The sequence below is a fragment of the Hylobates moloch genome, unplaced genomic scaffold, assembly GCF_009828535.3.
Source record: "Hylobates moloch isolate HMO894 unplaced genomic scaffold, HMol_V3 SCAFFOLD_20, whole genome shotgun sequence".
In the NCBI taxonomy this organism is placed as follows: Eukaryota; Metazoa; Chordata; class Mammalia; order Primates; family Hylobatidae; genus Hylobates; species Hylobates moloch.
This window is the reverse complement of record NW_026652295.1, coordinates 1126944-1139573: the sequence shown is the minus strand read 5'-3', so window position 1 is coordinate 1139573 and position 12630 is coordinate 1126944.

The following is a 12630-nucleotide window of genomic DNA, read 5'->3' as shown; positions in this document are numbered from 1 at the left end:
GGTGGAGTTTATACAGCAACACAAACAAGAAACGCAGCAGCAGGGACAGAAAATCCCCATGAAGTCTGCCTTCTGCAACTAACTCTCGGTCCACCCCTCTCCACATCTTGGTCTTCCCTTCCCAACCCCATTCACATCCTTCCAGGGGAGAATGTGCAAGAAATTTCTCCTTTCCTGCAAGCAAAGGAATACAGTAGTGCCACCTTGGTCAGAATGGCCCTTTGTTCTGCTGTTTAATGACTAATTATGATGCTATGAGAGGCATATGCAACTCTGGCAGAGCCAGGCCCTCCTGCCCCAGCCGAGCTGAGCGGCTGGAAGTGTGTAATCTTCGGAAAGCTGTGACTGCGACCTGGAGTTGCGTAAGAAATAATTACAGAATCCAGCCAGGGCTTGCTTCTTGCCACAGGCTCCAGGCTTTTAACCCCAGTAGCTTTACATGCTTGTTAATTTTTAAACTGTCGAGTAGTAGCAGAATATTTTGTAAGCTTCAGTAATGGTTGCAGAGTTCAGTTGGGGGCAAGGAGAGAGGAACGGGAGGGCAGGGGAAGGAGGTGAAGAAGTGGGTCCCACTTGCTTTCTGAACAGTTTTGTCTTTCTGCAAACCTTGGCCTTGTGGTAGGCCTAAGCTTTCCTCCTTTACCATAGAAAAGGAGTTTAAAAACAAACATGCAAGCCCTGTTAAAGTCTCTCAATTTTTAAAAACCAGTTCTTTTTTTTTTAAATCCTTTGCAATACTCATTATCTTATGAAAGAGACCTCATCTATGATTTTAATCTTAAAAAGTAAGTAAAAAAAAAAAAAATTCATGTAGCTTCTGGTTAGCTACCAGAATCTTAAGGGGAAGAAAGAAAGATTTTTATCTGTTAAAACTCCTGCATGCACTAGCGACAAAGCCTGATGCTCTAATCTGCTCAGATGGCCAAAGCTTCCAGTCTGAATCCGTGGCCTTTAGAAAGGCAGCCTCTTGACCTCCAAGCATCTGTCTCCTCTGCAAAATCAGGGCGCGTCCTCTGTTGGTCTGTGTACGTTTGTGGCGCCTATCACTGTGGGATCTGGGCTCAGAGACAAAAACATCAGGCAAAATACAAATTTGTGTATTATGGAAGGAAATGCCGTCTGGCTCCCTGGAATCACCATTGGCTTACATGCAGTGAGGACTTTATCCCAGGGTGGTTTGCGTAGCCCAAGAAAAAGTGTGGACCAAGCCAACCCCAGAGACTTCCTTGTTTTCGTTTATAAAAGAAGCAACAAGTTCATGTTTGTGAAGTTGTGTAAAATTGCTAAAGTTTTAAAATGTGCTGCTAGCTGTCTCCATTGAAACAGGTAACGGCCTTCGACTCAAAAGAATGAGGAGGTTTCTTCTCTCTTCCTTTCCTTTCCTTTCTCCTTCCCTCCTCCCTCCTTTAAGCCTTTATGCTTCCCTTCCTTCCTTTGTTTGCTCCTCCTTTTTCCCTTTTGTATTCTTCCCCAAATAGTAAACTATGTTTGTCTTAATAGTAAAGTAATGCACATTAATGATAAAAATGACTTCTGCCAAGTAGAATAAAAGAGTGTAAGGTAAAAGATCAAATGTTTTTCCAAAGCTAAAAGACCTCTCCAGCTTTACGAGATACACAGAGGTAACTGCAAGTTAAGTCTCTCTTAAAATCTTTCTGAAAATTTCCTCTGCATGTGCAAACTTTCGCACAGACGGATATGTATCTATGTAACCTTCACTGTAAACGCGGTCACACTTGATGTATTGTCCCCAGCACCCTTCTCCTCATTCAGCAGTGTGTCTCAGAACCTTTCCACAAGAGCATAAGAATCCACCCATGCTTAATAGTCCATTGTGTGGTTTGTATCATAATGAATTTAACCAGTTTCTTAAATTGATATTAGCAAGTTTTCTTCCCCCATTTGGGGAGATTACAAACAATCCAGCAACATGTGTCCTGGTACCCTTGCACTCTTTGCACAGATGAGAGAACACACCCTTAGGCTGAATTCCTAGCAGTGAAATTGCTGGGTCAAAGGGTATGTATATTTTACATTTTAATAGATATTGCCAAATTGCCCTGAGAAAAAGTTGTACCAATTTACAACCCTATCAACATTATATGAACTGCCTATTTCCTCAAAACCTCACCAACTCCACGTGCTATGAAACTCTTAAATCTTTGCCAATAGGCAATAAATGGCAAATAATTATTGTTGTAATTCATGTTTCAAGTATGGAAGACAACATTTTTTTGCATGTTTATGGACTATTTGCATTATTTTCTGGAATCTGGCCTTGACTACTGTTTATTTTTATTGTTTTTGTTTTTTTTTGTTTTAAAAATTGACTTTAAAAGCTTTATCATTACTTTTATTTGTCAGATAGGCCATAAATATGTTTCTCATTTGTCTATTGCTTAAACAAATAGAAGTTTACATTATTTAAAGATTCACACTTACCCACCTTTTCTTAGAAAGCATTTGGGGTTTGTGCCATGCACAGATGAGCCCTGCTTCTACAGAAAAGACTTATGACTCTTCCATGGTTTCTCCTGGAGTTCTTACGGGCTCGCTTTACACATAGAAATCTTTGCTGTTTTAGACATGTGTTCTGGTGAGTGGAGTGAGATGGGGACTGGGTTTGAGAAGATTTTGTTGGCTCTGCATGGTTTTGCAAATCAACCTGCTGCTCCAGTGACATGCTGCTGAGGGATGGTTTGGAAGTTAAAAGGATCCGGGCAGGCTTTTTTAAGATCCAGCAGAAGCTTACTCTCTTCTTCTTGGATAGAATATTCTGCTATTGGGCTAGGCGTGGTGGTTCACGCCTGTAATCCCATCACTTTGGGAGTCTGAGGTAGGCGGATCACGAGGCCAGGAGTTCGAGACCAGCCTGGCCAACATGGTGAAACCCCGTCTCTACTAAAAATACAAAAATTAGCTGGGCACAGTGACGCGCACCGGTAGTCCCAGGTACTCAGAAGGCTGAGACAGGAGAATCACTTGAACCCAGGAGGCAGAGGTTGCCGTGAGCCAAGATTGTGCCACTGCACTCCAGCCTGGGCAACAGAGCAAGACTGTCTCAAAAAAAAAAAAAAAAAAAAAAAAAGAATATTCTGCTCTTATTCTGGCTGACCTTTGAAGGAGGTCTCAGAGTACAGGGAAAGATAGCAAGAAGATGGTGAGAGAAAAATGGAAAACTGAGGGCTTGTAGAGGAAAGGGAGAAACACAAACTTAAAATGGGATTAATCACTTATGTGCATAAACCTTAGAGCTAATAGGACCTATTTCTATTTTGACAATGTAAACCTAGAAGACAGAATCACTGAGCTGAAAAAACAATTGAGCAGATGAATTATCTTTATCTTTTTCTATCTAGTTATGCTTGAAAAGAAAATAAGGAGATTAAAAACTTGTTAGTCTCATTTCAGTAAGATTTTTGCAGTGTTTTTTTTGGTTTAACAGATGAATTTTTTTTTTTTTTTGAGATGGAGTTTTGCTCTTGTTGCCCAGGCTGGAGTGCAATGGCTCGATCTCAGCTCACTGAAACCTCTGCCTCCCAGATTCAAGCGATTCTCCTGTCTCAGCCTCCCGAGCAGCTAGGACCATAGGCGCATGCCACCATGCCTGGCTAATTTTTGTATTTTTAGTAGAGACGGTGTTTCATCATATTGGTCAGCCTGGTTTTGAACTCCTGACCTCAGGCAACCTGCCCGCTTTGGCCTCCCAAAGTGCTGGGATTACAGGTGTGAGCCACCACACCTGGCCAACAGATGAAAATTCTTATGGGAGAGTCAAGACGTCTCATTCAGTATACAGCCTAGGTTTTTAGTGTTCCTCCTCTAGTTTCTAAATGTGTGGGGTGTTTTCCCTTTAAAGACCAAGTAAGTTAATTGCACTAATCAGTAGTATCAGAGGTTTATATTTCTTGGCATGAATGATATGATATGCATGTTGGCAAATTCCAGGTAATTTAGTTAAAAGTTACTGAAGGTATTTTCCCCCAAGTGTCTACCTCATGGTAAACTGTGTAATTTGTATAACAATTATAGGTTGATTGATGAGGATTTGACTTCCTCATTAAAGGTTAAGGTGCACTTTTACTATTATTAATGCTGATTACCATTTGTTGAGTATCCACTCTGTACCATATACTAAATATTTACCATACACAACAAATAGGTTTGGGTGTGCAGTATATAAATATCTATATATAGATATATATAAATTAGAATTTCATCCTAATCTCCTACAAGGCATGCCAGCCCAGGTCCACTGAATTTACAGGTGAAGAAACAGAGGCTCAAATAGACGAATTACCTAGTGTGAGATTACACAACTGTTGAGTGCACAGTTGAGGCCTAATTTAAGACGTTTGACCTCAAACTCTGTGTCCTTTCCATGATTTCACACTGTCTGTCCCTTGCCCCAAAGATAGGCCCAGATGCAATGAGTACCAGGACAATTTCCAGTGGAAGTTTAATTTCACATCAGCTTAGGGAGTCCAAATCAACCACATGTTCTCCTCCTGCTACCCCCTCCATCAGTTCTGCAGTCTACTTGTTGCTATGGAAGCCACCTGTCTGAGGGTCCCAGGACCCTCCATCCCTGCCCCTTACTGGTGTTCCAACTTGTATTCCAACTCTCTCAAGGCAGTCCCTAGAGAGCCCTGGGCAGGGTGGGCAGCCTCTCGACCTGGGCACCTTCAGCTCAGGCTGAAATGAAGGGACCAGGGGACCAGGGGACAGGGAACAAGAGGCCTGGCCAAGGCTCTCAGACCCCCACCCTCCTGCCTGAGTGTGGCTGAGGGGCCCATCCTCCTGGTGGGGCCCTCCCTTCTTGTTTGTGACCACCCCCTGGTCTAGCCCCGCAGCCCCCGCTCTCACCTGACTCTTTCCAGCAACGTTTAAGAAGGTTCAAGCATTTTTTCTTATAAAGGCAGGGTAAGCTTCCCTATGCCTTCTGTTTTTTTTTCCAGCTCTCCCCAGTCTGTCTTCTCCCTTCGTAGTCAGTGTTCTTGAGGGGAATGTTCATCTTTGTCACAGTCCTTGCTCCCATCCCCCAGCCACACCCCATTTCCTCAGCCCATCCCCGTCTATCCCAGCCCCCCACTTCTCCGCAATGATGCACCCCAGGGTTACTGTTGGTCCAGCTGCTGCATCAGACTCATTATCCCCGACTTCCCTGCTGTGATAGACCTATAATTCACCTCCTCTCTTCTTAACACACATATTTTGCCTTCATGATTCCACCCTCCCCAGTTCTCTTCTTCACAGATTCCTTTACTCATGTTTTCAACACACCTGTCACCTCCTTGGCTCCCTCGCCCTCTCCCTCTGCTCAGGAGCACTTTTCTCAACACCGCAGAAACTGCACCATTGCCCTGTCTTACTCCTCCATATAAATAGAAGCTCCTCAAAAAATGAGAAATTGAACTATCATAGGATCCAGCAATGCCATCACTGGGTGTATAGCCAAAGAAAATGAAATCAGTATGTTGAAGAGATCTCTGCACCCCCATGTTCATTGCAGCACCATTCACAATAGCCCAGACATAGAATCAACCTAAGTGTTCATCAGTGGATGAATGGAGAAAGAAAAGGTGGTATAAATACACAATGGAATACTATTTAGCCATAAAGAGAAGGGAATCCTGTCATTTTCAACAATGTGGGTGAACTTGGAGAACATTTGGCTGAGTGAAATAAGCCAGGCACAGAGACAAATACTGCCTGATTTCACTTATATGTGGAAGGAATCTAAAAAAGTTGAACTCATAGAAACAGAAACTAGACGGTGGTTATCAAAGACGGTGTGTGGGGTGTTGGAGAGATCTTGGTCAAAGGGTGCAAAGTTTCAGTTAGGAGAAATACATACTGGAGATCTGTTATACAGCATGATGACTACAGTAAATAATAATGCATTGTACACTGGAAAATTGCCAAGAGAGGAGATCTTAAATGTTCTCACCAAAAACAAACAATAAGTATGTGTAGATGGGTATGCTGATTAGCTTGATTTAATCACTCCATAATGCGTGCCTATCAAATCATCACTTTGTTTACAATCATATATAAAATAAAGAACAAATCAATCTTTAACCTGAGCCTGGTGCCATACAAACCCTCAAATACGGGAGACCTGCCCTTCTATGATCCCTGCTTCATTTATTGTGGCATTAAAAAGTTCCTCTCATAAAGGAGACTATTAATCTCTCTCTATCTCACTCTATCTTCCTGTGTCTCCCAGAATTAATTCTAGGTGTAACTTTAGCTGATAGAAATGCAGGGTCTTCAGGATGAACCAGACAACTTTATTATGCTCTTAGAGTTCAGGTTTATCAACTGTTCATTTCCATCCCTAAATAATAACAGCTAAATTTAAGTAGTGCTTACTATGTGTCAGGCACTGTTCCAAGAACTTTGCATATAATCACTCATTTAACCTTTACAAGAACGCTGTGAGGTCATTACTATTATTATCCCCATTTTATGGGAAAGGAAACTGAGGCACAGAGAGGTTACCTGCTCAAGGTTACAACAGATGACACGTGGCAGAGCTGGGATTCAAATGTGGGCAGGCTGGCCTCAGAGCCCACGCTCTTCATCACCGAACTACATGGTCTCTTCCCTGTGGAATCTTTAACTTTAGAAGTCAGCTCTAGGCACGAGAGCTATTACTGGATTGAAGATCTCATGGTAGGATCCTCGGAACCAAAGGCCCGTGACCCCAGGCAAAGCCAGTGACTCAACACCTGAGCCTCAAGGCAAGGGGATCCCCATCTCAGCCTCTGTGGTGTGCTGGAGCAGGCTTCTTCTAGCTCACGGCACAGCAGCCCGGGGTTGCATGTGCAGGAATGTCCCATCCAGTGTTTGGCTGCTGATAGTTTGAGATGGGCCGTTGTGGGTACATTTTCACCACGGAATTTAGCAAATGCTACAAGTCAGAGGCCATGTCCTAGATCACTGTCCCTACTGCTGGATCCCAGTCTTGACTGAAAGGGCCTGGTGTGGATGCAGAGAGCCTGCAGGGCTGAACTGTGGTGGGGGTGAGTATTAAATGTTTTCAACTGCCCTATCTGCTAGAAGGTTCTCTCTGAAGGCACAGGAAGTGCTCGGCTCCAATGCATGGCAGCTGAGACATGTCCCCACCAACCCGGGGACCTCTCAACCAATCACCCCCGGTCTGTCTGGTCTCTGCTGGGATCATTCCCAGGCAGGTGTATCACACCATTCCCAGAGTTTCCTCGTGGCCTTCAGCACTGGTCACTCTCAGCAGTAGGGAGCTGGACAGCTCGCCCTGTGTCCACTGCTTTCTGTTCACCAGCTCACCTCCCTCCTCCCCTACTTATTTCTGGCACCTACCAAATTAACTTGTGCTCCAACTCTTTTACTGAGAGAGGGGTTGAGCGGACGGGTCCCCCTGCATGCGTGGCAGGGAGTCCTTTGGCAGTGGAGGGTGCAGCCCGGCTCGATCTCCGCTTCAGGGCCAGGAAGCTCAGCTGCCATAAAATCACGTTTGCTGTATGAATTTCACTTGCTTGTGGTGACAACATTTAAGATCTCCCCTCTTAGCAATTTTGTTATGACACTCCTGGCTATCACAAGGGTCACAGATTGTTTCATTCATACCTGACACCTCTGCTGGTGAGGTGGGAGGCTGAGGCAGGGGAATTGCTTGAACCAGGGAGGTGGAGGTTGCAGTGAGCCGAGATCGCGCCACTGCACTCCAGCCTGGGCAACAGAGTAGGACTCTGTCTCAAAAAAAAAAAAAAAAAGAAAAAAAAAAAGAAAAAATGCTAAGAACGGCAGCAGGGTTTTCTTTTTGCAGACTACCATTTGTCTTCTCCCCATGCCGGGGCTGCCCCTGCACCTCTTGCTCCTTATTTTGAAGACTTGATACTGTGGCTTTGCTGCCCCACTGCTGGGTTTCATGGTACGTAACCCTGCCCGCCCACCATGCCTTCCTTGCCTCTCTGGAGATAACTGCATGACAGGCCAGGGGGGAACCCTTTTCTCCAGGGAAGACGTGGCAAAGTCTAAAAGAGTTCCTAAGGAAAGGAGTGACGTGCACTCATTCTCATCATCCTGACACAGCTGAGAGGGCTTGGGCTTTCGGCTCCTCAGCAGCATCCCCTGAGCCTCCTCCAGGAGGGCAGCGTGAATGTTGCTGGAGGTGCAAGACTCAAGGCTTCTCTAGTAGGATGCGTCAGGGAACTGTCTGTTTGAACCAATCTGCTCTCTGGGTCTGGCAGGGAACGGAGAATGGAGCTGATACGTTCGAGGACATGGATCCTGTTTATCCTTTAGATTCCTTCTGACTTAGAGCTAAAGCCTGGCCTTGGCTACTGGGCATGCTTAGCACAAACAAAGTGTTTTCCTTCTCCAGTAGGGCTGAGAGAGGAAGTGAGGGGAGGGAGTGAGGAAGCCGGCTGGAGGGTTGTGCAGGGGCACCGGGGGTGGGGGTCTCTTCCCCGACTCACTGCAATCCTACCTGTTTGCTCTGCATCACTCCCGTTCCCCTGGAGCCTGGGTTCTAAACATAGATTGCGTATTTTATTAAGCCTGTGTTTGCTTTATAATTTTGGTAAAAAGCTGTAGGCAGCAGCAAAATGATCTGTCAAAGGAATTTAAAAGCACATTTATTTACATACAGATGGTCCCCGACTTATGATGATCCAACTTACAATTTTTCAACTTTGCAATGGGTTTATTGGGTGGTGACCCCACTGTGAGCTGTGGAGTATCTACACACTGGCATTGATTCACATCCTGGGACAAAGGAAGAGGGACCCCCAGAAGGGAAAACTGATTGTGACCTATGGGTGGCAGAACTTAACATCACATTTGCTGTATGAACTGAATGTACTGCTGGTCACCACAAGTGTCATGGATTGTTTCATTCACTCCCAACACCTCTGCTAGTGAGGTGCAGAAAATACAATGCTAAGATTGACAGCAGGGTTTTCTTTTTGCAGACTGCCATTTATGTTTGTCTGCGGACAGCTGTGTTCAGTACACACACTGAGTCCTCCAAGGCTTACAAGCTGGACCTTGCAATTAACACAGGTGTGAGGAAGGGGACATTGTGTTTGTCATGGATCAATGATTCCCTGTGTCTCTCCGCCCATTCCCCCTTCCCCCATTTTTTTCCTTTTTGTAGAACTTATGCCCCATTTTTATTATGTAACTCAACAGAATGACTCAAAGGGTGATATTTCAGGCAGCAGAGTGAGCTGGGGTGGGGGTTTGGGATCGGTGAGGCAAACAGAGAAGTGTGTGGAGAGAGATCTTATCGGGCAGAGAATTTGGGCTCCCTTCATGAATCACTCTGTGCAAGCAGCCAGCCATTGGGCCTGCATGTGGGCTGGGTCTTGATTCTATTGAATCAACTGTGACTAAAAGATACGGTAGTTTTCATTTCCTGTGACTCATGAAAGAGCCCTATTGGGCAAGATTTGTTCTAGGCCCCAATCTTTTAGCTGAAACACTTCAACTTTGCTCACGGAAGAGGGGACTTGGGCCACCAGACAGCTCTTTTCAGTCACACCTCATCGTGAGGTTGCATTTTAGAAAACATGGGCTCAGATTCATCTTTGCTGGATCCAAATTGGCTGACTTAGCCTACTGATTTCAACCCCCTGAATGAGCTCAACAAATATTTCTGAAGTAGATGCTGAAGTCACACGAGAGTGGAGAAGGTGCTTGTCAAAGTCTTTGCCTTTCTCAACCCCAGGGAGAGGAACTACCTGGGCTTGAGGGTTCGTTTCAGCAAAAATCTAGAATGAGCCACATCATTTTGCACTTAACCATGATGAGGTCTTTTATTGCATGTATAAATGTCCCCAGAGGCGATTACTCAAAAGGGCTCAGCTAATAAATAGGAGAACTAATAATTATCTTTTTTCAGATTGCTGACTGTGTGTAACTGCCACAAGGGGTCAAAAGTGCTTGGTTTGCACAACATCTCCCCGGCGTTCTCACACGTGTGGTTATGGAATCAGGGTGCAGGGAGGGTTCACGGAGCAGAGGGAATTGCACGTGCTCCATCTTTTTCCACGTTGGAGCTGCTTTCTGAAACCCAGCACGGGGAAGGTGAGTGTGCTGGATAGTTTGGGTGGGGCCACAGAGTCCTGTGGGTGTTAAATCTTGGTCCCCCTCTGGGGACTTTTCCTTGCAGGGTACTCATCCAGGCCTTAGAAGTTGGCAGCATCCCCCAGGAACTACCCTGTGAGCAAATCCAGGCTTCCGGAAACACGTGATTCTGCAGAAATGCCACATTCTCTTCCACATGGGCCGTGGGCTCTGAGTCCCGCTTTGCTTCCTCGGCCTAGATACTTGCTGAAGAAGACAGTGTGACTGAATGTGGGGAGGGTGGAGGCAGGCTTCGTGCTGGCATGGTTCCCCTTTTAGATGTTGGTGCTTGACACATGCCATATTGAAGTGCAGCAGGCACCAGGGCCACAGACGGCTTTGCCCGGAGTGGGAAGGGGCTGCGACATATGTGCATGATTTAAGAGGTGCTGGGAAGTTTAGCTTTGCCCTGAAAACACACCCCCCTAACTAGCCCCAGTTAGTTGAAATGCTGCAAATAAAGCTGTATCTCCTTTTACTTAAACTGTTATTGGGAAGGTGCCCTGGTTTGGGCAACTCAGCAAGTGTTACCCTTCACTCTATGAGAATGGGTTTGTGGAGTCAGGGCTGTCGAGGTATAATTCACATACAGCAAAAACATCCACTTTCTAGGCACTGAGTTTGGCCAGTGTGTGCAGTCCTGAAGCCACATCGGGATGTAGAGTATTTCCCTCACCCCAAGGTCCCCTGTGCCCTTTAGAGCTGTGCCCACCATAGCCCTCAGCAACCACGGATCTGATTTCTCTTCCTTCTGCCTTTTTCAGCATGTCGTGTACATGGAACCTAAAGAGGTAACCTTTTACCCAGCCTGAGACTTCAGAGGGTATTCGTATTGGGGACCAGCAGCCGTGGTGTTTGTCCCCCAGAGAGGGGGAGAGAGCTGCTGCCTGCAGAGTGGCTGCTCCTGCTTTGCACGGCGCCTGGCTTCTGCATCCCTCCATCCTCCAGCTGGGCACAGAGATTGCCAAAAGGGCCAGTAGGAGGAGGAGCCTTCATGGAGGACGGGGGCAAGAGCGGGCCGACCATGCTGGCTTCCTCACCTTGTGTCTGGCTGACTGCACAGGCCTGAGGAGGTAACCAACAGCAGAAACAGATCTGGATGAATGAGGAAAGGAAGACTCGACTGAGTTTCCCCAGAATGGGGAGGAGCTGAGGAAGCTCCAGGGCCCACAGCGGAAGCTGGTGGACCATTTCACTAGAACCCCAGGAGCAAATCAATCTGACTCGTGTTTGGCCCCTGAATCCCCCTGCTCAAGGCTCAGAGTCCTGGAGAATTGAGGGCAACCCCCACACTGCATGCCATGGATGGTGGCTTCCCCAGAGGGAGTCGGGGTGCTGGGACTAGAGCATGCCTCCTACAAATGTTGACTTCCCCAGAAAAATACCAGCTCCCCTAAGTAAGGGTGGATCTATCTGCGGGGATGATAGTATCACCCTTATTATTCATACGTTCCCTGGGCCTGAGAACTTACCTGGAATACACTGTGTTAAATAGTAATATTTATTCTTATTTGAGTTGTTTTTTTCAGGGCTTTTCTCTAGTTGCCATATTTATCTTCCTTCAGTGCTTCTCCACATTTAGCATTAGTATTCTCATGTTATATTTGTACGAACACATATACATTTGTTCCCATGCCTTGAGGCCCTTGGTGCTAATTACATTGTTATTTTTATGTTTCACTTTTCTTTATTTTTTTAGAGGCGGGAGTTTTTCTCTGTCACCCAGGCTGGAGTGCAGTGGCACCACCACAGCTCACTGCACCTTGAACTCCTAGGCTCAAACGATCCTCCCCCCTCGGCCTCTCGAGTAGCTAGGACTACAGGCACAAGCCACCATGCCTGGCTAATTTTTTGTTGTTCTTGTTACTTTTTTGTAGAGAAGACACCTCACTATATTGCCCAGGCTGGTCTCGAACTGCTAGTGTCAAATGATCTTCCTACCTTGGACTCCCAAAGTGCTGGGAGCACCCAGGCTATTGCATGTTTAGGTTATATCAACTCTGCTACCCTGAGAATTGCCTTTGGACTTTGTTCTTAAATAAACAAAGGGCTGAGCTGATCCTGTCAGCCCAGAGCAGCGGCCTGGGAGCCACCATGGGACCCAGCCCTAAATGCCTTGCTTATGATGAAATCTCTTGAAAATAGCCCAACTTCTGTCTCTTGCCTGTGAAGTAAGTATGCTCCTCTAATTCTCAAAGCTGGGATTTTGTGAGAAACTTAAGTTGTCAGGAGCACACTGGGGGGAAATATAATTGGAAATACATGTTATGACCCATTAGAATGACAAGTTGTATATATCCATTGTACCCTAAGGCATCCAATATATTCTGCTGTGTCTGTAAGTACTTTAATCACGTTGAAGAATGGTATACTGAAACTTGTCCCTGAGATTCACACTTGATCTCAAGTTGATTGAGTTTAGGGAAAAGAAAAAAAAACACATTAGCATGTTATTTTTGACATTATATGAGGGTTTTCATGGCTGTGAACTGTGAGGGAGGTTTGCAACACATGTTC